Genomic DNA, 25,569 nt, shown 5'->3' on the forward strand with positions numbered 1-25,569 from the left:
TAAAGTTGTTTATGAGATCCTCCATATTAACATGTTGTTGAATAAACATAAAACTCTATACACAATATATTACATGTTATGCATATTATCGTATTATCCTGTTTTTCAATCAACAAACATGCGTAACCAATATTACATCATAATCTTAAATTTATTATGAGTAATTATATTGTTTAATTCAAGATTTTATGTATACAACTATAAGATAATGATAATTCCATATTTATATTATTATGGTGCACTTTTTTTAATGATATAAGTGTCTAACATTTGTATATGCATTGGGATATATTGATAATGATTTTTAATCAACTATTATTTGTTATGGCAGGTTGTGAATGAAATTGTCTTCTTTTGGTTGACAATTATTCAGCCCGTGATGCTGATGTGCTACATGGTGAAGTTTTTGGATGATATGTTACTTTTGATGCAGCTTGTAAAGTTTTTTGATTATGTTTAGAATGGTTTGAAACTAGATGTATATGTTTTAGTATTCTAAATACTTTTGGAACATTGTTTGGGTTTTTGAAGTTGTATTAATGTTATGATGGTTAATAGGATATCTTAAGGGTGTGTTAATGTATGTATAATCCTTTTAGTTTCATTTTTTGTCTTATGTATGTTATATCTAACATTACAATAATTAATAGTTTTCAATTGTATAAATCATCATTTAAATAGTTATTCGTAAAATCATATCATACAAACTGTCCATACTTTATGATGGTTAATAGGATACCTGAGTGTTTAATTAACATTGTTTATATTTCCATCCGTGACGTCCACGGGTCAATAACCTGTAGTACAATAAACAAACAAATTATATTAGTCTCCAAATAAAAAAAATGAATATAAAAGATCAAAATTTTCAAATATTAAAACATAACAATGAAAACATATCATTCATTTATTAGTCAATAAATGCTAATCATAATTTGAATTTGAGGATGCAAATAATTTGAAGAAGTCATCAATTACATTATTTGATGATAAACTGAAATGGAAACTTGTGGATGTGTTTGACGTTGATGATGAATTTAGCATGTCAGCAATTAAGTATAAAACATCAAATGCGGAAGTGAAGACAAATGTGTTTAGTGGAGTTGTTAAAGATGGAGTTGATAGCAAAATGACATATGGTGTTAAACTTGTAACTCCTAAGTTGGAGAAGGTTTCAAAAAGAATGGTTATGATTACCATTTATTGATTAATAAATAAAGACAATGATATGTTTTTATTGTTATGTTTTAAGATTTGGAGACTTTTCTTTTATTTGGAGACTAATTTCCTTTGTTTGCTTATTGTACTCATGGTATAAGTTATAAAATGTTTAGCTTTTCATTTATCCAATTTATCTTTGTTAGTTTTTGTATGTTTTTGACTTTTTGTATTTGAATTAAAATAAGTTATGAAGTCTTTTAATTCATGTAAAATTATTATTTATATATAAATACAGCATTTAAGTAAGCATGTTAAGTAACGAACAAGATTTTCGGTTAGTAAATGCTAAGCTTTATTTGATTTTGCGATGAGAATATGTAATTGTAGGGATGGGCAAAAATCGGTATGGTACCGATTGGTACCGGTACCGGTACTGAATCGGTACCAAGGTTTTGAGTTTTCGGGACCGGTACGGTACCGGTATTTCCCGAATTTTACCTTAAATATCGGTACCGTACCGGTACCGAACCGAACATTTCGGTACCGGTACCGGTACCAAAAATTTGCGATTTTCGGGATCGGGATTTTCGGTACCGGTATGGTACCGAGCTCATCCCTACGTAATTGTATAATAAGATAAGATAACAGTATAATATGCTGACAAAAACTAATAATCTAAAGACTAAAACACTATGAACCAATAGAGTAAAGATAAAGTATACTTTAACTCAATAACTATATGATTCGTAGTTTATTACCAATTTATATAATAATAAAAGTGGGTGTATTGTGCTTCAATATTTGTTTTTCATGATACGGTTGTTGTACTCTCTTTATGGTTTTTTTCATTTTTTTTACTTTTGTTTACTTAACTTTTTTTAATTTTAACCCTCATACTTTTACATCTTCTCCAATTTAACAGCAATGTTTTTTTCATTTTGAATTTTGGTCCCCTATACTTTTCATAATTAATGAATTTGTCGTTTTACATTTTGGTCAAAATTTTGCGAGTTAACACGCATCAATGTGCATGTGTGGTTCAACTATGTCCCAACGTGCGGTCCTTGGTCAACTTAGTTATTGTTTCCTATTATTTACGTTTCACGTACGTGGTTCAACATTTTTATGTCTGCCTTTTGTTCGTTTTCCTTTTTTTAGGTTTATTATTTCTTTTTTTATACAAGCTTTTCCAGTGTTGGTGCTTGATGGCAGTGGTGTGGCATTGGTGCTACTTGGCTTGGTTTATGGCCCCGCTACAACAAGAGGGTTTTATTAATTGTTCACAAAAGTTATTGGCCGCTGGAGAAAGGATGATGACCGAAGACGATGGTGGCGGAGGTGATGATGACTTCATATTTTCAAGTGAAGTGGGTGTGTAATAAACGGTTTTACACCCCGCCGCAACGCGCGGGTGTAAAACTAGTTTGGTATAATGAAAGGGAAGGAAAACCATAATAACAATTTCTGTTATAGAATTTTCTTGAAAAAACAAACTCAAAGTTGTCATATCCTAAAAGTCCATCTCAACGTTTTTGGAAGTCTAAAACGAACTAAAATATTGAGCCGTGATGTAACTCTCCTTTTCTCGGGCTTCGGACCGGAAATAATAAATTAATAAGGTTATAGTTGATGGAGTTAAAAAAATTGTTTCTTTAATCTTTTAGAATCAATCTTTCGAATTCTATTTGACATTTTAAAAAAAACTAACTATAAATAATCTAATATTCATGAAGTATGGTATTTTAAATTTTAGAAATGGTTTTCTTTATATAATAACTAGTTTTTATCCCCCGTATTACGGGATTGTTTTACATTATTCGTTTATAATATATATATATATATATATATATATATATAGGATCAGGATCATGTGAGAACTTTTTGGGAATTGAGAACTATGAGAACCATTTTGGACCACAAAAAAACCCAAAAATAAAAAACATCATAAAACAAAAAAAACACAAAAATAAAAAAACCAAAGTTCTTATTTATCATCCCGGTTTCTAAAAAAAAAAATTCTCGGTTTAGCTAAATTATACATATACATATATGTATAATATGTACATATATGTACACACATGTTTTTTTTCCTATACACATATGTATAATTTAAGGTAAATGATAATGTACATATGTGTGCATTACGTAACTAGAGATAGATTAAATGAAAGTATACATATGTGTATAGGTATAATACGAATTAAAAAGAAAAAAAATCGGTTTTTTTTATTATACATATATGTAGAATATGTACACACATGTTTCTATACACATATGTATAATTTAAGGTAAATGATAATGTACATATGTGTATATTACGTAACTAGAGATTAAATGAAAGTATACATATGTGTATAGGTATAATACGAATTAAAAAGAAAAAAAAATTCGGTTTTTTTAATGAAACCGGAATGAAATATAAGAATTTTGGTTTTTTTACTTTTTTAAAATTTTCGGCTTTTTTTGTTTTATACTTTTTTTTAATATTTTTAGAGGGTTTTTTTAGTGGTCCAAAATGGTTCTCAAAGTTCTCAATTTGCCAATGGTTCTCTTAGGATCCTTACCCTATATATATATATATATATATATATGTCCAAAATGGTTCTCAAAGTTCTCAATTTGCCAATGGTTCTCTTAGGATCCTTACCCTATATATATATATATATATATATATATATATAGGGTAATGGTTCTCAAAGTTCTCAATTTGCCAATGGTTCTCTTAGGATCCTTACCCTATATATATATATATATATATATATATATATATATAGGGTAAGGATCCTAAGAGAACCATTGGCAAATTGAGAACTTTGAGAACCATTTTGGACCACTAAAAAAACCGAAAATTTTAAAAAAGTAAAAAAACCAAAATTCTTATATTTCATTCTGGTTTCATTAAAAAAATGATTTTTTTTTCTTTTTAATTCGTATTATACCTATACACATATGTATACTTTCATTTAATCTCTAGTTACGTAATGTACACATATGTACATTATCATTTACCTTAAATTATACATATGTGTATAGGAAAAAACATGTGTGTACATGTTATACATATATGTATAATAAAAAAAACCAATTTTTTTCTTTTTAATTCGTATTATACCTATACACATATGCATACTTTCATTTAATCTATCTCTAGTTACGTAATGCACACATATGTACATTATCATTTACCTTAAATTATACATATGTGTATAAAAAAACATGTGTGTACATATATGTACATATTATACATATATGTATATGTATAATTTAGCTAAACCGAGATTTTTTTTTAAGAAACCGGAATGATAAATAAGAACTTTGGTTTTTTTTACTTTTTTTATTTTTGTGTTTTTTTTTTGTTTTATGATTTTTTTAATTTTTGGGTTTTTTTGTGGTCCAAAATGGTTCTCACAATTCTCAATTCCCAAAAGTTCTCACATGATCCTGATCCTATATATATATATATATATAGGGGAATGTTCATGTGCATTTTAGTCTTAACATGAGAATGTAGAAAATAATACCAATTTATAAAAAAATGAGAACGTAAGAAACAATATCAACTACAATACCAATCTACATAAACAATTATTTGTAATAACAAATAAAAAAACCTAAAAATTACAACAAAAGAATCAAAATCACGAACAAAATAATAACAGTAAATAACAACATATACTTATATCAACAAAAGATAAAATCTAATAATAACAACAAAATATAAATAAGCAAATACTTATAATGTCTCATAATCGAAAATTAGCAAATACGAACAAAAAATAACATAAAACACTTATAAAAATAAACCTAATAATAACAGCAAACTGGTTATATATATATATATGGATTTTTAATTTTATTTATTGTAAGAAAGTAAATAATATACTTATCATTTGATGATGAAAGGGTTTTACAAATAAATGAGATGTTATACTCCGATTTTAAAAGCTATATGGTTTTGGTAAGACTCATGACCCGCATTTTTTACTATAAAATTGTTTCTTAATTATAAATAATATCTTTTTTTAAATCGAATATTAATTTTTAGTATATCCGTATTTTATAGGATTTTCATATCAAATATTTATTGAGATTAATTAATTTAATGAGATGTTATAGCCCATTTAAGGGCTATCTAGGTTTGGTAAGACCCATACATGTGAATTCGGGTCAAATGCATGAGAAGTCTCCATTTACAAATAAAGCAATTTAGTAGCTTGAAAGAATGTAGGAAGCAATCAGAGAGCTTTTAAAGGTTTCGTTTATATATATTTAAGAAAAGTAATTTATATGAATTCGACGTAAAATCTTAAGGAGCTTAAAAATGGGCTTTACTTTTCTTATGCTTGAGACCCACATGGTTAAGAATCCGAATATCCGATTCTATATGCTTCGTGACATTGAGGGTGAGTTTACACACGTGATTTCATGTGTTAGTGTTTTCGTCAACATCCTTTATTCCATTTATAAGTGCTTATGAGATACACACACTCACATAGTATTAACGTCGTTCTTTGAATTTTTAACTCAAACAAGACATTGATAAATGGATCTAACTTTTTGTTCGAGTTTGTCAACGGCTTAACTTTTCTGTCGTTAGGGTGGCAATTCCTTTTACATGACCACAACATGACATTGGAACAATCTAGTATTGGGCCGCCAACACGTTTAAGACTTGTTACAGTCCTTCAGCATGTTTAGCATGTTTACAAATTACAATCCTTTAACTTGTTTGACTTGTCTTTATAGTTTATACTGATAATTAGGATTGTGTACGAGTTATATTATTTAAGTGTGAAAGTTAGGGTTGATATCTTTGTTATAAATAGATAGATGGGTCGTGTTCGAGTTTAACGATTCAATGCGCCAACCTAACACGATAATAGGAGTGGACCTTTAATTCGATTTTCAAATATAAAATACTTGAGCTTTCAAATTGATATATACAGGGCCGACCAAGGGGGTGTGCGAGATGCACCCCCGGCTGGGGAGCGTAAGTTTTTGGGGCCCAAACTTTTATACGTATATATGTTTGATATATAAAAGATCTTGAGTCAAACGGCATCGTCAATTGGTCGAATTGATCGTTAATTTTGGTGTTTAAAAGTCACAGGAAAAATAGGTTCACCATATAACTTTGCCGGAAAGTCTTGGTGGAGAAGATGACAACAAAATCAAGTTTCAAGTACTGGCAAAAATAGCCCTTGCTCTTTGTTTCATAATTAAATATATTATTTACATACTTACCCCTTTTAGTTTTGTTTTAGTTATACTTCACTGTTAACTTTTATCTCAAACATACAATTTAAAATCCTTTAAACAACTTTAAAAAATTGAGTATATATTAAAATAACTATATTAATTTTAATAAATTTTGTATTAATAACTCGTATAAGTATTAAGTTTTTGGGTTTCGATAATTTGGATATTGTATTCATATTATGGCCATGTTTGGGAATGAGTTTGAAAAATGCTTATAGGCTCAATGGTGTTTTCTAAAAGCCAATAAGTTAAAATGTGTTTGACAATTACAAAAATCCTTTTTATTTTAGCTTTTTGAAAGGGTTAAAAAGCAGTTTTCTAAAAGCCTCAAATCCTGCCTTTTCAAAATGGCTTTTTGAAAAAACCAATAAGCATTTTTCAAACTCAATCCCAAACATGCTCTATATTGTTATATTTATTGTTATAACATTAATCTTCGTATATAGAAATTAGCTTATATATTTTGTCATTCGTTAAGGCCTAGGGCCTTTTTATATCAGCTCGGCTGAGGTATTTAAATCCTCGGAGATGGCCCTGGATATATATATATATATATATATATATATATATATATTAGTACAAGAGTGATTGCTAGTTGCTACTAACAACAACACATGAATTCCTGTTGATTTGAGTCAATACATTTTTCGAATGCAACATTGATATTCCTGGTGATAGGTAATTGGTATTCCGAGTGACACATCAGTTATTAACTTATTATTATTGTTTATGGCAACGTAAGTTCCGATAGGGATTCTAGTAATTAGTTGAAGGAGCTGTGGTAGTTGGCATTTGGATAGTTGACAAAGTTATTATTAGTTAATAAGTTATCAAGTATATGTTACAAAAGTAGTGTGTAATAAACCTAAAAACCTTATCGAATGATACTATCTTTTCGTATCTAATTATCTTTTACTCTGAAACGTATGTTTGACCACTGATATTTCAATCTTAAACATCTATTCTTCAACTTAACCTCATCATAGTTACTAGGGGTGTTATTTGGGTTGTACTTTTGGATTTTGGGTTTCTTAGGTCGGGTTCCTCGAGTTTGTTATATACATATGCATATATATGGTAAAATTCAAGCAAATATATCATCTTTAAAATTTAACTTACATAAGCAAATAACAAACCACATAATCCAATCGAAAGAGTATGAAGAACGCTTCAATTGATGGAATGAATAGCAGGTCGACTGAAGAACTGAGCCTGAAAAACCGATCGATTGATTGAATAAATAGTCATATCCAATCTCTATAATAAATGAATGGGTTGGAGTAGTAATCGTTAAATAGGGTTGGAATTGGAACGAAGTAGGCGACTTAAAAAGAATTGGGTAGGCAACGACATTCATTGAATAGGCTAATAACTTAATAGAATACTTAGTCAAACGGGTTATTCGGGTTTACCCGAAACCCATTAAAAAGTAATCAGTACTCGACCCGTATAAATTTGGGTTGTACTCGGGTTCATTAGATTCGTGTTCGGATTTCATGAGTACGAGTATTTTCGAGTTCAAGTTAATAGTTATTCGGGTCGGGTTTCGGGCTGTGATTAAAAATGACAACCCTTATAGTTACAATGCACGTCATTTGCATGGAAATAGTCATTCCTCGTAATTCAAGATCGCTATCACCATGCACATGTCTCACAATTATAGCATTCTTACAAATCTATAATATATATAAACGAAAACCCAAAAATCCTATGTGTCGCGGTGTGGTCGCTCCCCCTTTTATGAAAGCCACCAGATTTCTTGATTTTTAAATGGAGGCCTCTCATTGATTTAACCTAAATTCATGGGTATGGATCTTACCAAAACCAGATAGCTCTTAAACTGGTTATAACATCTCATTAAATTAAAAATTAATCCTACCAATTATTTGATATGAAAATCCTACAAAATAGGAATATACTAAAATTTAATATCCAATTTAAAAAAAAAAGATATTATTTATAACTAATAAACAATTTTATAGTAAAAAACATAAGCGGGTCATGGGTCACCAAATCCAGATAGCTTTTAAACAGGTTATAACATATCATTTATTTATAAAACCCTTTCATCATCAAACCCTAAGTATATTATTAACTTTCTTACAATAAAGAAAATTAAAATCCAAAAAATAAATATTAAAAAACGAAAAATGTAAAACAACCATTCTCTCAAGCCATCAGATTACTTTATTGGTAAATGAATGCTTCTCACGCATTTGACCCAAATTCATGGGTAAATGTCTCATCAAACCCAGATAGCTCTTAAACGGGTTATAACATCTCATTATATTAAAAAATAATCTCATCAAATATTTGATATGAAAATCCTATAAAATAGGAATATACTAAAAATTAATATCCTATTTTATTTTAAAAAAAGATATTATTTATAATTAAGAAACAATTTTATAATAAAGAAAATAAACGGGTAATGGGTATCACCAAACCCAGATGGCTTTTAAACCGGATTATAACATGTCATTTATTTGTAAAACCATTCATCATCAAACCTCAAGTATATTAATTATTAACTTTTTTATAATAAATAAAATTAAAATCCAAATATACATATATAAATATTAAAAACGAATAATGTAAAACAACCCTCGTAATGCGGGGGATAAAATCTAGTCTATTAATAAACTAACGAGAATTTAACAACAATGGCATCATAAGGTGGACCCATACAAATGCTTGAGGTGATAACTTGATTCTTAATTCAAGTATATACAAAATTATTTTAATTCAAGAATAAATATTGCTAAATAAGTTAAAGGATGTATGCATATCTACCAATTCTAATAAAATAAAATAACTTGAGGTACATGCTACTTGAAGATTCACTCTTAGCCAAAATTTTATACTCAAACTATCTTTCTATTTTTAATGAAAACTTATTTATGTTATTGTTATCAAAACATATCAATCCATTATCCAATCAAATAACTAATTACCTATATTACAGAGACTAAAAATATACGGGCATTTATGTCGGCTTAACTAAAAATATTTATATCTTAAAAATATGCGGCTATTTATTTCAGTATAATAAATATATTTATATCTTTAATGAAATTATATATACCTTTTTTTATATTACATCAACTAGCTTTAGAAACCCGTGTATTACACGGTATAAGTTAATTTATAAATTGTAATGAATAATTTAATACAAATAAAATAAAAGATAATTAAGTCTCTTTATATTATGAAAATATGTATTACAAATATAATCGCTTTATATCATCAAATGTATTCGAATTTTAAATCGAGAATGGGTTGTTCTATCATCGGTATACAATAATGAAGCAATGCCACTGGAAGCATCATTTAAAACAATGAGTCCTTTGGATCTCTAAAAGAGGTAGTTAAAGTCTTTCACAAAAATGTTTTTCACTCCATACCCTAAAGGCCTAAACCCTAAACACTAAACCATAAACCAAAAAGACACCACATTTTCCTTTTTGAACAACTTTCATGATTTCCTTATAAACACACTGTTGTTCAACTGTCACAATAGTCTTATACTAAATAAAAAAAAATATAAAATTTGTCTATACTTTTTAAGACTTATTAAACATTAAATATTTGTAAAAAGTAAACAAAATTATTATAGTTTTCTTCAATATGAATATGTCTCAAAAATTAAATGTTGGTGTACTCTTTAAACATAAACTCTTTTATATACAATTTAATTTTAAAGAAAATATCTTTATTTCACGTAATTATTACATATATTAATATTTTTTTATATTAAGTATGTTTACACTATAATTTATAGTATTAATAATTCAATCAATGGAGATTGACTAATTAATACGCTATGTTGAATTTGTAATCAATATTATATTTAGAACCAAGATATATTTTTTTTCTTTTCCATCAATAGAAGAGAATTGATTTTGGCAGGAATTTGATAGTGAGAATTAACCTCAGAATGCCATGTGTCCAAAATTATTTTCTTTTATTAGTATAGGTAGATTTATAAACACTTTTTATTGTAGGAGATGAGTGTGTTAAAAATTTTATGAACGATAGTTATAGGTCTAAAAAGATAAAAACAAAAAGAAATTAAGAATGAATAACAATTTTATTCTCATGTATTTGGATAATTAGATATCGCTAAACACATTAGCGACATCTAGCTATAAGGGGATGCCAAATAGTCCAGGATTTTATAGTTATCGTTAATTGCATTACGTTAACGACACCTTGCTATAAGGGGATGCCAAATAGTCTAGGATTTTATAGTTCCACCAACCAAAAGCGATAAACACATAGGCATATAAGCATAGAACACCAAATCGAGCAATTATTTAGGTAAAGTATACAACTACGTTTGTGGTTTAAGATTCAAATATAAAGCATTTTCTTGAATAAGTATGAAATGTCACCCCCAAAATAAAAGATGGAAAATGGGGTATGAAGTACTCACCTTCAAGTAGTAAACTTGAAAGATGATAATTTGGAGATTTGTCGGAACGACGAGTTTAACGCACAATGTCTAAAAAGAAAAGAAGTCTTGAATTTAGAAAGGTTGTCTTCAAGGTCTTTAAACAAAATAAATGTTGAGAAATGTAAATAATTAAAGTTCAAGATTTAAAATGTAACTATTTAAGAATTTATAATAATAACCCTTTAAAAATGTAAGTTTGCTCGAAACCGGGTTAAAGTATCTAACCTTAATATTTACTCAACCTATGTTAAGTAATAAGGTGGGTAAAATGCAAGAAAGCAAATCCCTTTGGAATGAAGATACTAAAACGGGTTTTTTTTCGAGTGTTCGGGTTGTCGGTTCGGGTCTTGATAATTGGTCAAACCCAAAGTCAACTTTCCAAAATATTGAATGTTATGAGATAACTCAATAAAATTTATTAAGACTTAACGAAGTATGTAGTTTCATTGTTTTAGAACTAACAACGCACGTTAAGCGAGTGTTCGGTTTTGTCGGTCCAAACTTTGTTATGAGATCAAGTTGGATCCAACATTTCCAAGTACTTAAGAAAATATTTAAAAATCAATTTGTAACTATTTTTAAAGAAATATACAAGTCTTGATGGCTAAAAAAAACACACACTTGTGTGTCTTAAGTGAGGAAGAATCGGTTTGGTTCGGTTTCCATCTCACAACAAGTTCATAGATGGTTTCCACATGTCCAAACACTAAGGAACTTGTATAATAATGTACAAATAAAAATACTTTAAGTTTTACAACCAAAAGTTAACAATAAAGTCTTTAAACAAAAGTTCGGTTTTCGGTTCGGATCGTGTTTCGGGTTAAGACCGAGGTAAGATTCTACAAACCCATAACCATAGAATTTGTAAAAATGATTTTAGAAACTTAGATCTAACAATAAGTATGTTTAAACAATTATTTAACAAAACTAGTAACAAAGTTCGGTTTACGGTTTAGAGCTATTTACGGTTAAACTGAAGCATAGACTCTTAAAAACCCATAACCATGGAACTTGTAAACATGACCAACAAACTAAAATAAGCAAGATTAATATGTATGAACAAATTATATAGATGTATATATATCAAGGACACGAAGTCCTTCATGAAGCCTTGCCTTATGAGGTCTGAAACCTCACCGACCGGAATCGGAGAAGTAGTTATCAAAGGTAAAAAAGGGGTGTATATTATATATATGTTGCACAACCATAAACAAGTATTAATAAGGCTACATAAACTAATTAAGATGAAAGACTAAAAACCTTCAAGAACACTTAAGAAGATAACCTTGAATCTTTGATGTTTGAGAGAATTTTTTTTTTTGGGAGTTGTAGCAAGGGAAAATGAAGAGGAAAGGTGGTGTATATATAGGGTAATGTTGGTGGTCAAATATGGGTGTGAGACACAAGAGTTTTCATGCAAAATGGATCAAGACAAAAACACAAAACAACAAAAAATAAATAAATTAATAAATAAATAAAAATAAAAATAGGATGTTTTCAAGACCCAACAAGTGTGAAACAATATTGTAACATAAATCCATCATTTTGATTATAACATAAGCTTCGGTTTACAAATCGGGTCGGTTTACATAATAAACAAATACAAAAACGAATACAAACAAGACCCGAAATTGACGAATGTCACAGTATCCCCTACTTTAGCAAATTTCTCCCCGAAATTAAGACGAAGACGATGCTACAAAAAAATGTGGATACTTCTGTTTCATTTTGTTTTCTCGTTCCCAAGTGAATTCCGCGGCGCGCCGTGATTCCCATCGAACTTTGACTAACCGAATATCGCTACGGTTGGTTCTCTACTCGTTGCGATCCATGATCTCAACGGGTCGTTCAACCAAGACCATCGACTCATCGACACGTACTTCGTCGAGAGGTATATGGAGATTACCCTCGGCTAAGCACTTTTTAAGATTTGAAACATGAAATGTCGGATGAACACCGGTAAGTTCTTCCGGTAGTTCGAGTCGATAAGCTACTTTTCCAACACGCTCAAGGATTTTAAAAGGACCAACGAAACGAGGAGCTAGTTTACCCTTCTTTCCGAAACGGGCTACCCCCTTCCAAGGAGATACTTTTAGAAGGACAAGATCGCCAACATTAAATTCGATCGGTTTTCGCCGTTTGTCGGCGTAACTCTTTTGACGACTTCTAGCGGTTAGGAGGTTCTTACGGATTCGATCAATAACATCGGTGGCTTCTTGAACCATTTCGGGTCCCGTGATTTGAGCTTCACCGACTTCGTTCCAACTAATCGGAGAACGACATTTACGACCGTAAAGAGCTTCGAAATGAGCCATCTCAATACTCGAATGGTAGCTATTGTTATAAGAAAACTCAATAAACGGAATGTGAGATCCCAATTCCCACCGAAATCAAGAACACATGCTCGTAGCATATCCTCGAGAGTTTGTATTGTACGTTCGGATTGACCGTCCGTTTAAGGATGATAAGCGGTGCTAAGATTGAGACGTGTTCCCAAAGCTTCTTGAAGTGAACGCCAAAAATGTGGGGTATAACGAGCATCACGGTCAGAGATAATAGTCAATGGTAAACCGTGTCGGCACACGATTTCTCGAACATAGATTTGAGCAAGCTGCTCGACAGAATACTTCTCGCGGATCGGAATGAAATGAGCAGATTTGGTTAAACGATCGATGATCACCCAAATGCTATCGTTGCCCTTTTGGGTGTTGGGTAATTTAGTGATAAAGTCAATAGCAATGTCTTCCCATTTCCAAACGGAAATCGGTGGTTGCTCGAGTAGACCAAAAGGTCTTTGATGTTCGGCTTTAACTTTTGAGCAAGTAAGAAATTTAGATACGAATAACGCTACGTCCTTTTTCATACCCGGCCACCAAAAGGTAGCATGAAGATCGAAATACATCTTATCCGCACCGGGATGAACGGAATATAGTGAATTGTGAGCTTCGTCGAGTATACAAGTACGAAGGTCATCGCGATTTGGAACCCACAAACGATTGAGAAAGTACAAAAGACCATTGGGTTTGGTTTCGAGTTGAAGTTCGGCTCCACATGACATTTCGTCGTACATATTACCTTCTTCAACGGAGGTACGTTGAGCTTGGAAGATTCGAATTTGAAGATCGGTTCGAACGACAACGCTTAGAAACAGAACAGATTTAATATTAACCTTTCGACTTAGGGCATCGGCGACAACATTCGCTTTACCGGGATGGTAACGAATTTCGCAATCGTAATCACTAAGTAATTCGGCCCATCGTCGTTGTCTCATATTGAGATCTTTTTGGTCAAAAATGTGTTGAAGGCTTTTATGATCGGTAAAAACCACACATTTCGTACCATAAAGGTAATGTCTCCAGATTTTGAGAGCGAAAACAACGGCACCAAGTTCGAGATCATGAGTCGTGTAGTTCTTCTCGTTGACCTTAAACATGACCAACAAACTAAAATAAGCAAGATTAATATGTATGAACAAGTTATATAGATGTATATATATCAAGGACACGAAGTCCTCCATGAAGCCTTGCCTTATGAGGTCTGAAACCTCACCGACTGGAATCGGAGAAGTAACTATCAAAGGTAAACAAGGGGTGTATATTATATATATGTTGCACAACCATAAACAAGTATTAATAAGGCTACATAAACTAATTAAGATGAAAGACTAAAACCTTCAAGAACACTTAAGAAGATAACATTGAATCTTTGATGTTTGAGAGAGTTTTGTTTTTTTTTGGAGTTGTAGCAAGGGAAAATGAAGAGGAAAGGTGGTGTATATATAGGGTAATGTTGGTGGTCAAATATGAGTGTGAGACACAAGAGTTTTCATGCAAAATGGATCAAGACAAAAACATAAAACAACAAAAATAAATAAATAAATAAATAAATAAATAAATAATAAAAATAAAAATAAAAATAAAAATAGGATGTTTTCAAGACCCAACAAGTGTGAAACAATATTGTAACATAAATCCATCATTTTGATTATAACATAAGCTTCGGTTTACAAATCGGGTCGGTTTACATAATAAACAAATACAAAAACGAATACAAACAAGACCCGAAATTGACGAATGTCACAAAAACACCATCAATTGTATGAATCAAGGTTGAAATTGAAGAACTAGGGTTTGGTTGGGGTTTGAAATCGTGAGAGGGAGAAGGACGATCGTTTGTGGTTGGGATTTTGGGTTGGGTATTTTATATAATATTATAATATCTAGTTTTAGAGCCCGTGTCACACACGGGATAATTCAAATTATAAAATTATAAATAAAAAATAATTACATAGCGTATATGAAAAAAAAATGTATTACATCTATGCTTGTATCTATACAATGTGTACATAAACTGATTTTATTTATATCACAAAATGATTTTTTTAAATGAACTTAATAAAAAAAATGCCCGTGCAAAAACGTACCCGAGAATGCTTCTTTCTATTGAAAAATTCATTCTCGGTGTCATATATGTATAATTGAAAGAATTTTGGTTATGAACCAATTTCGGAAATAAGACTTCTCATACGATATAGTTCTAACCACTCAGCCTAAATACAAAAGAGACGTTACATTTATTGATATATTTATCAATTTACCACCCATCAAAGGAAAGTAGGACATTAAATTGTAGCAGTGAATATTTTGATAAGTTTCAGAGACTTCTCGACTTTGTCATAATGACAACATAAAAAATAACATGTTAACCCATTCAATTTTGTGAATATTTTGTTTCATTTGAGTATAGTTTTGCATGACATCCTTCCCTACAACGTTCTGATTACCATTTAAGGAAAAATTAATGTTGACATAATTCTTCAAGAACTATGTTTTTCTGAGCTACACCAAGATTTTGATAAGTTTCATAATTCTTCAAGAACTATGTTTTTTTGAGCTACACCAAGATTTTGATAAGTTTCAGAGGCTTCTCGACTTTGTCATAATGACAACATAAAAAATAACATGTTAACCCATTCAATTTTGTGAATATTTTGTTTCATTTGAGCATAGTTTTGCATGACATGCTTCCCTACAACGTTCTGATCACCATTTAAGGAAAAATTAATGTTGACATAAATATTTCAAAAAGTTAGAAGCATTGATAGGTATGGGGTTGGCATGTCGAAAATGTTCGCAATCTTTTCTTAAATTTTAATAGTTGAGGAAAAAATACTCAATTTGCCAAATCCCAAACCTTTTGATTATATCAAAAAATGACCCTAAAAATAAATTTGAAACCCAAATCATGTTTAAAATTCTAACTTTCATACTTTTGACATTTAAAAGTCAACACTTTGAACCCACAACAAATTTGACGATAAATCTATTTTGCATTCTCAAACTTTTAAAAGTACTCAAAATTTTCATTGTTGACCCGTAACAAATTTTGACCTACCAAACAATCTATTTACCAACTTTTGACCCATAAAATCAAATTTAAGTTCTACAAAAAACCCGAAACAATTTTCATTTGAAAAACATAATTTGTTGTTGATTTTTGGAATTCACCAAGTATTTTGAAATATATAGTAAAATAATATGTTAATATTTATATTTATAAAAGTATATAGATATTATATAAATATAGTGCAAAAGGAAAGTGAATAATTATTAATTTATTACATATATTAGGGTATATTAATTTTGGAGGGGAAAAAATTGTAAGAATTAACCAAAACATGACAAGTGTCCACATTTATTTTACTTTATTAGAATAGGTAGATTGTATTTACAAGAATGACCCTTTTAGAATGAGTTTTGGCGTTAAGCAAACTTTTTAACAACAAACAGTATTATAACGAATTATTCCGACTAAAATACTAACTCAAGCTTACAAAAATAAAGCCTTGTTGTTATTTCATAAATATTATTTTTATAAAAGCCAAAACGTATAAATTGCGCTTAATACGCTCAATCGATCTCAATTTCATGAAACGAGCTAGGAACTAAGCACATAATCATTTAGCATGTGATTTCACATAGATAATATTATAAACATATGCTTGAGGTATTATTGTTATATAACAACTAATAGCATGTTAAGCGAGCATAATGTACTAAGTCGTGTAACACATAAAATCATCTAACAAATAACAAGTGTATCCAAATTATTAAACATATCTGATTCGACATTAATCACCAACGCGTACTGACAGACCCATGTGTGTGACTCGTTACCGACTCGTGTAAATGTTATGCATGACGTGTAAGATAATGGAGTTTGGGTTAACGATGTTAATGTGGAAGAGCGAGGTGCACACATGAGACAATGGTAAATTAAAACACTTAATTTTAAGAGTTTTACAAATACTAATGCATAAAGTACATGTGAATAAAAGGGTAAACTTGTCTTTTAAACATAATTCACCCAACTTATAATTTTGCATCCTCATCTTTAACCATATTATGTTTTTAATTTCAATTTTAAACCAACTTCCCGCCCGTGATTTTTAAACGACCATAACTTTTACATACGTTAATATTTTTGTAAAAAAATTACACCATATAGATGATCATTTTATTCTCTTTATTCTGAGTATGATATGGTTATAGTTTTTTCAGTTTTAGAAAATTTATATGTTACACATGTGATATGAGTATTCAATGCTGATTTTGATAGTTTTTAAGTTAAATCTATGAGTCAAACCATTAGTATCGCTTTTTTGTCCTCCAAAATCAAAACTAAACCATTGAAATTGAAACCAGACCATTACTAACAGTTTGGTTTCGGTTTGATTTCACGATTTACGCTTTGATTATAAATTTAGTTTAAAATGATTATTAATTTAATAGCCCCGTTAGTTCTAATTAAGCACCAACAAAATATGATGCTTGAGAGGATCATAACAGGAAGAATGAAAATTAAAGCCACATAAATAGTAAACATTAACGTAAGACCTAGGAGGCAAAATATAACTAGAACAAAGATTGCAAAAAATCATGTTGGAATTGGGTTAATAGCCAGGTTTACCTGTATTAAAAAAAAGTTTGTTCAATTATACTTGTTTTCCTATGGTCAGTTTGTGGTATAAGCGTGAACCAAACCATTTGCTACGGTTTGAAAATTTTGAAACCGACTAATTGACCGAAAGTAAAACACAAAACAACCGTGAAGCCAAACTGAACCGGTTTAAACGGTTTCAAGGTTTTAAACCGAAACACGAACACTCATAATTGTTACATGATTTAAAAGAGTCTACACTCTAACATCCGTTGCATTGGTCGGCACCCGTCTTATAATAAATTAATACACATATATTTTTCATTTTATTCGACAAAAATCATATATTTAGAAAACTTTTAGCGAAAATTCCTAAAATATCTCATTAATGAAGAGAGATTCCATTTTTATTCCTTTAAATAAAAGTTTCTAGAATTGTCCCCTAAAAACACATCTTTGACGACGAGTTAGCCTCAATGTGTCTTTCACGACATGTTAGCCTCCAACGCACGTCTTTCATGACTTGTTAGTCTCTAACGCGTCTTTCACGACATGTTAGCCCTATTAATTGTTTTTTTAATATTACATTATTATAATTAACTTCATATTTGGTTTTTTAATAACTTATAATGCATAAAGTTTTATAAAGTTTCAAATATACCGTTGAGACACACTTATTTTTATCAATTTGTTGGCATAAATTTTACTTAAAACGAGTCTGGTCAAATTTTGTTAAACATTTATTAAACATTTCGATATCAATTAGACACTTGGTTTTGAGTAAAATTTATGACAATATGTAGAAAAATAAACACGTCTCAACGGCATATTTAAAAATTATATATAAATTTATATAGTACAAGTTATAAAAGAAAAGACAAATATGTATAAAATTAGTCATAATAATGTAATATTAAAAAAAAACAATTAATAGGCCAAACATATTGTGAAAGACGCGCGTTGGAGGCTAATAGATCGTGAAAAACGCGTTTGATGGTCAAGCAGGTCGTTAAAGACGCATTGATGCCTAACACGTCATTATAGAAGACATTTTTGAAAAATTGTATTTGTGGAGACAAAAATGGAATCTCGTGAATTTTCCCAAACTTTTAAGCTAAAATGTAGAAAACACCCCTTCCGTCAACAATCAGTGACCGGCAGATGACCTCCACCTCATCAAATAAATCTCGAGACTAACGTCAACGTGCTCTCTCTCGAACCATCCTGACCCCCCATCCCTTCTTTCCCAACTCCGAACATCTTTCACTCATCACATCACATATAAAATCCCTCATTTATTCATCACCACTCACATCCACCATTAATTCACCAGTGGATGAGGATTTCGATATTCCAGCAGCCGATGATGAGTTCATGGACGAAGTTGATGCTCCGGTGACGTTGAAGGTCGGCGAAGAGAAGGAGATCGGAAATCAAGGGTTGAAGAAGAAGCTGCTTAAGGCTGGGACACTCCTGAGAATGGAGATGAAGTTGAAGGTAGAGTATAATAATTAGGCTTATATTTCTTTCTACGTGAAGAACATGACAACAAGGAGACGCCCAATGTTGTGGTAACTACCGAGGAATCAAACTACTAAGTCATACTATGAAGCTATGGGAAAGAGTGATTGAGGTTAGACTTAGACGAGAAACTCAGGTTACGGTCAACCAATTTGGCTTCATGCCGGGGCGTTCCACCACAGAGGCAATACACCTTATAAGAAGATTAATGGAAAAGTATAGGGAGAAGAAGCGTGATCTACATATGGTGTTTATTGACCTAGAAAAGGCCTACGACAGTGTGCCACGACAGGTGCTCTGGGAGTGCTTGGAGGGTAGAAGAGTGCCCAGGAAATACATAGAGATAATTATGGATATGTATACCAGGAGTGAAACAAGTGTCCGTGCGCCAGTGGGGGATACTGATTTCTTTCCGGTAGAGGTAGGTCTTCACCAGGGGTCAGCGTTGAGCCCGTTTCTTTTTGCAGTAGTCTTGGATGAGTTGTCAAAGTCGATTCAGGGGACTCTCCCGTGGTGCATGATGTTCGCAGACGATATTGTGTTACTTGCTGAGAAAAAACAAGATCTAAACATGAGGCTTGAGGAGTGGCGAACAACCTTAGAGACAAAAGGTTTAAAGATTAGCCGATCTAAGACGGAGTACCTACACTGTGATTTTGGTGAGATAAACGACAGTGAAGACGCACACATCACAATTGAAGGGCAGGTGGTCCCGCAGGTAACGAAGTTCAAGTATTTAGGATCATTTGTACAGAGCGATGGGGAATTAGACAGTGATGTGACCCACCGAGTTCAGGTAGGATGGTGTAGATGGAAAGCAGCCACAGGTATATTATGCGACAAGAGTTTCCCACTAATCTGAAAGGAAAATTCTATAGGGTGGCAGTTAGACCTGCAATGCTATATGAAACAGATTGTTGGGCCATCAAGAAGGCACAAGTGCGGAAGATGGAGGTAGCAGAAATGAGAATGCTACGTTGGATGTGTGGGCACACAAGGCTAGACAGAATAAGAAACGTTGTGCTTCGCGAGAGATTAGGGGTGGCGAACATAGCAGACAAGATAAGAGAGTGGAGATTGAGATGGTTTGGACATGTAAAGAGAAGACAGACGACGAATCCTGTTAGATCCGTAGAAAACATTACTATAGAGGGGAGGAGGGGTAGAGGACGACCGAAATTGACTTGGGATGAGAGGATTAGGCATGATTTGATAGACCTAAACCTCTCCGAGGACATGGTTGAGGATATGAATTCGTGGAGAAGTAGAATTAAAGTTAAGGATTTTTAGAGAGAATTGAATACCTTAGGGCTTAGACTTAACTTATTTAGGTCACATACCATAATGGTATTTCCCTTACATATTTTATTATTATTATTATTAGCTTTTATATTGCGGTTAAACTGTGACCTTTTTATTAATATTATTATAATTAGTAGTAGTTTTTTATATAACTGTTAAACTTTGATTTCATTTTTTTGCTTCATACACATGTTCTTAGAGCCGAGGGTCTCTCTGGAAGCCACCTCTTTATTCCTTTGGATAGAGGTACGGTGTGCCTACATCCCACCCTCCCCAGACCCTACCTATAGCTCTGCTGTCGGTGGGATTTTACTGGGTATGATTGATTGATTGATTGATTGATATATTTCTTTCTACGCTCTTTGCGATCTAGGTTTCGATTTATATATTATTATATTATATTGTTTATTGTTTTGACAGTTCATTATACTGGAACGTTGCTTGATGGAACGCAATTTGATAGAGGAGAAACGTTTTAAGTTCACTCTAGGTCAAGGTTAGTGTGCTTACTTTACTCTCTCTTTAATTTGATTATTATTCTGTGATTATATTGTTATATCGTTTTTAGTTAGCTGATACAACTGGAAGCTATGTGTAGGTAGGTCTGTAACTGAACCAAACAATGTGTTGTTCGTGTTTGTTCATTAAGCTTTTTGTTTGTGTTTGTTTGTTTATTACTTATTAATGAAATGAAATTGTTATTGATTGAATGGTTTATGAAAACAAACGAAAGAACGCAAATGAATGAAAAAAAACCAATGTTTTTATTGATTTGGCTAATTGAGACGCTACCAGGTTTGTGTTGGTTAAAAAAAATTTAAAATATATAATGAACAAACATTAACGAGCATAACATATTATTTCCTTTGTTCATGCTTGTTCATTTAGTTAATAAAAAAAAGTCGTCGTTCATGGTCGTTCTCATTATAATTTTTGTTATCTGACAACTCAGGACAAGTGATCAAGGGATGGGATTTGGGTATCAAGACCATGAAGAAGGGTGAAAATGCACTCTTCACCATACCTGCTGATCTGGCATACGGTGAAGCTGGTTCGCCCCCAAAAATCCCTCCAAAAGCCACCCTCCAGTTTGATGTGGAACTGATCTCATGGGTTAGTGTCAAAGACATTTGCAAAGATGGCGGTATTTTCAAGAAGATTGTTAAGGAAGGAGAGAAGTGGGAGAACCCTAAAGACCTTGATGAAGTAGTAGGTACTTTTTCTTGTATCCGACCGTTTGTCATGCTTCTGATTACTGACTCTTTGTTCATGTTATTAACATATTAAATCTCATAAACACAGTGAATTATGAGGTTCGACTTGAGGATGGGACTCCAGTTGCAAAATCAGATGGAGTTGAGTTCACAGTACAAGATGGTCATTTCTGCCCTGCTCTGTCTAAGGCTGTGAAAGCAATGAAGAAAGGGGAAAAGGTCATCCTTACAGTCAAACCAGAATGTAAGTTCTTTGTTATGTATTTTCTAAAGAAAGTCTTGAATTGAATGGCAAGAGGGATGAATCACATTTGTGATTTATGGGTTGCAGATGGATTTGGGGACAAGGGGAAACCTGAGGCTTCAATTCCAGCAAATGCTACACTACTGATCACACTGGAACTTCTATCATGGAAAGTGGTGTCAACTGTTACGGATGACAAGAAAGTTATCAAGAAAATCTTGAAAGAAGGAGAGGGATATGAACACGCCCGAATGAAGGAGCTGTTGTTCAGGGTAGACAAATTTTGATATTTTTTTGTTTCTTTATTGTCTCGCTTTACAATCTATATACATATTATGTCTAAAATTGGCTGTTATGATGAACAGTTAAGCTGATTGGTAAGCTAGAAGATGGAACCGTATTCATCAAAAAAGGCCATGATGATTCTGAGCCTTTGGAGTTTAAGACAGATGAAGGTATGCATTATATACATCATCTAAAGTTTGTTTATTTAGCATGTTTTATGATATGCAACATTGAAACCTATTTTCGATAATGATCATGTTGGTGTTCTCGCATAAACAGAGCAAGTGATTGATGGGTTGGACTGAGCTGTGATGACAATGAAGGTGAGCTAGCTCTTGTGACAGTTGCACCAGAATATGCCTTCGGTGCTACCGGTTCCGAGCAAGAATTAGCAGTGGTCCCACCTAATGCTACCGTTACATATGAAGTTGAGCTTGTTTCTTTTGTTAAGATATGTTGAAATTCTGGTTGATTCCACATTTCAAATATCATGAATTTGGTTTTTATTGTTTGTTAACATTCTTTATTTTCAGGACAAGGAATCTTGGGACATGAACACGACCCAAGAGAAGATCGAGGCTGCTGGCAAAAAGAAGGAAGAAGGAAATGCGTTCTTTAAAGCTGGTAAATATAAGAAAGCAATAAAGCGGTACGAGAAGGTAATATTCAATGTTATAACTTTTAAGCAGACTTTTTAATTATTAATGTTGTGTGTATGTTGGTTAAATAATTTAACTTTGTATCTTATCTTTTGAATCTCAGGCTGCCAAGTACATAGAGTATGATACTAATTTTGAAGAAGACGAGAAGAAACAAGCAAAAGCATTGAAGATTACTTGCAATCTTATAATAATGCAGCCTGCCAGTTGAAACTTAAGGAGTACAAACAGGCTGAAAAGCTTTGCACTAAGGTTACACAGGTACTGGAACTTGAGAGTACGAATGTGAAGGCCTTGTACCGGAGGGCTCAAGCTTACATAAACGTTGCGGATTTGGATCTTGCAGAGATTGATATTAAGAAAGCTCTCGAGATCGACCCGAATAACAAGTAGGAACCATTTTATACCGCCTTGATTATTATTTATTTAATTTGCTGAATATGGAGTTATTAATGCGTTTTGGTGTTTGTTATTGGACAATTAGGGATGTGAAACTTGAATACAAAGTGCTGAAGGAGAAGATAAAAGAATATAATAAAAAGGATGCCAAGTTTTATGGAAATATGTTTGCCAAGATGACCAAGTCATCTTGCAATGTAAGGCTGCTTTTTGATTTTTTATTTATTTTTATGTAAGCTTAAAAGGTGGTGTTATTGATATATATTTTGTTTGTTTTGTGCAGAAAGCAAAGGAGGCAGAGCCAATGAGACAGCAAGGCATAGTATGAATGTGCTTGTGATTGTAGGGCATAAGAGTTTTCTGGGATTTTTATGGTCTAGTATTCTCTTATCAAGTTGTGTTGCGTGTTGACAATGGTGTTTTTTTTTTTTTTTTTTTTTGTTTTATGTTAGAAGTGATACTGTTAACTGAATTGTATTTGGTAAAACCATAATCAAGATGCAAAAGATGGTGTTGAGGCCTTTTTCTTTGTTTTCAATTTGGCTATTTTGGCTATTCTTGCAATGTGTTGGCTTATACATGCACGCACGCGCTTCGATTCTTGCAGTGATTTGAGTCTTTTTGAGATCAAGAAAAGATAAAAGGCTGTGCCATTGGCATGGTTACATTTGAACTCAAAAGGTTATATTTGTTAATACACTTGAATACAGATATCGAACACCCAACACAAACACCCAAAACGAGTGTATGAAGTTTTGGTTAAGTCAGTTTTAAGTTACGAGATAAGAACACTAGTCAGTCTGTGAAAGCAAGGGTCGATTCGATTACAACCTGGTTAGTTAAATGTGTTTACTGCTTATTGTTTCAATCCAAAACGAGTGTTTACTGTTTCTGTCCAAATCCAGTGCCTCATATGTAAGAAGTTAACGTTTTGTGTCAAGTAATCTCGTTACAAGTTTTCGTGTATATATATATATATGTATGTATATGTCTTATTAATAATGAATCAACAAGTATTTTAATAAAATCTAACGCCAATATTGATGTATTTGTCGTTGAACGTTTTCATAAGTTTAACTATTTATTTATTATATATATATATCTATATATATATATATATATATCTATATATATATATATATATATATATATATATAGGATCAGGATAATGTGAGAACTTTTTGGGAATTGAGAACTATGAGAATCATTTTGGACCACAAAAAAACCCAAAAATAAAAAAAAATCATAAAACAAAAAAAAACACAAAAATAAAAAAAGTGAAAAAACCAAAGTTCTTATTTATCATCCCGGTTTCTAAAAAAAAAATAAATTCTCGGTTTAGCTAAATTATACATATACATATATGTATAATATGTACATATATGTACACACATGTTTTTTTCCCTATATACATATGTATAATTTAAGGTAAATGATAATGTACATATGTGTACGTTGCATAACTAGAGATTAAATGAAAGTATACATATGTGTATAGGTATAATACGAATTAAAAAGAAAAAAAAAATCGGTTTTTTTTATTATACATATATGTATAATATGTACACACATGTTTTTTCCTATACACATATGTATAATTTAAGGTAAATGATAATGTACATATGTGTATATTACGTAACTAGAGATTAAATGAAAGTATACATATGTGTATAGGTATAATACGAATTAAAAAGGAAAAAAAAATTTCGGGATTTTTTTTAATGAAACCGGAATGAAATATAAGAATTTTGGTTTTTTTACTTTTTTAAAATTTTCGGTTTTGTTTGTTTTATAATTTTTTTAATATTTTTTTAGAGGGTTTTTTTAGTGGTCCAAAATGGTTCTCAATTTGCCAATGGTTCTCTTAGGATCCTTACCCTATATATATATATATATATATATATATATATATATATGAATACAACAAAACGTATTAAACGTGTTAAATTCTATCATTAGAATTTCGTAAACGATTTTAAGATATAAATTTTACTATAAATTATATATTTAAACAATTATTATAATAGATCTCAACTTATATTTATTAAACTAAACTAATTGTTTGTAAGATTCGAATATACGTTAAACAATGAATTTTTTTATAATTAAACGATAACAATAATCCGTAGT

The 25,569-nt window shown here is 31.3% G+C and overlaps 1 pseudogene across 1 annotated transcript; it reads left to right on the forward strand.

The window, feature by feature from the left end:
- The first annotated feature begins 331 nt into the window (after positions 1 to 331).
- On the forward strand, positions 332 to 23,782 carry LOC143594535 (peptidyl-prolyl cis-trans isomerase FKBP62-like; annotated as a pseudogene). Its single transcript, XR_013146351.1, has 14 exons — positions 332 to 436; positions 947 to 1,171; positions 2,355 to 2,532; positions 19,149 to 19,312; positions 21,059 to 21,134; positions 21,591 to 21,851; positions 21,941 to 22,096; positions 22,184 to 22,368; positions 22,462 to 22,551; positions 22,661 to 22,830; positions 22,913 to 23,040; positions 23,144 to 23,429; positions 23,525 to 23,636; positions 23,723 to 23,782. The product of XR_013146351.1 is annotated as a peptidyl-prolyl cis-trans isomerase FKBP62-like (transcript).
- Positions 23,783 to 25,569: the final 1,787 nt, after the last annotated feature.

Source organism: Bidens hawaiensis, unplaced genomic scaffold, assembly GCF_021521415.1.
Source record: "Bidens hawaiensis isolate Kalapana, Puna unplaced genomic scaffold, B.hawaiensis_p1.1 tig00043787_1, whole genome shotgun sequence".
Classification (NCBI taxonomy): domain Eukaryota; kingdom Viridiplantae; phylum Streptophyta; class Magnoliopsida; order Asterales; family Asteraceae; genus Bidens; species Bidens hawaiensis.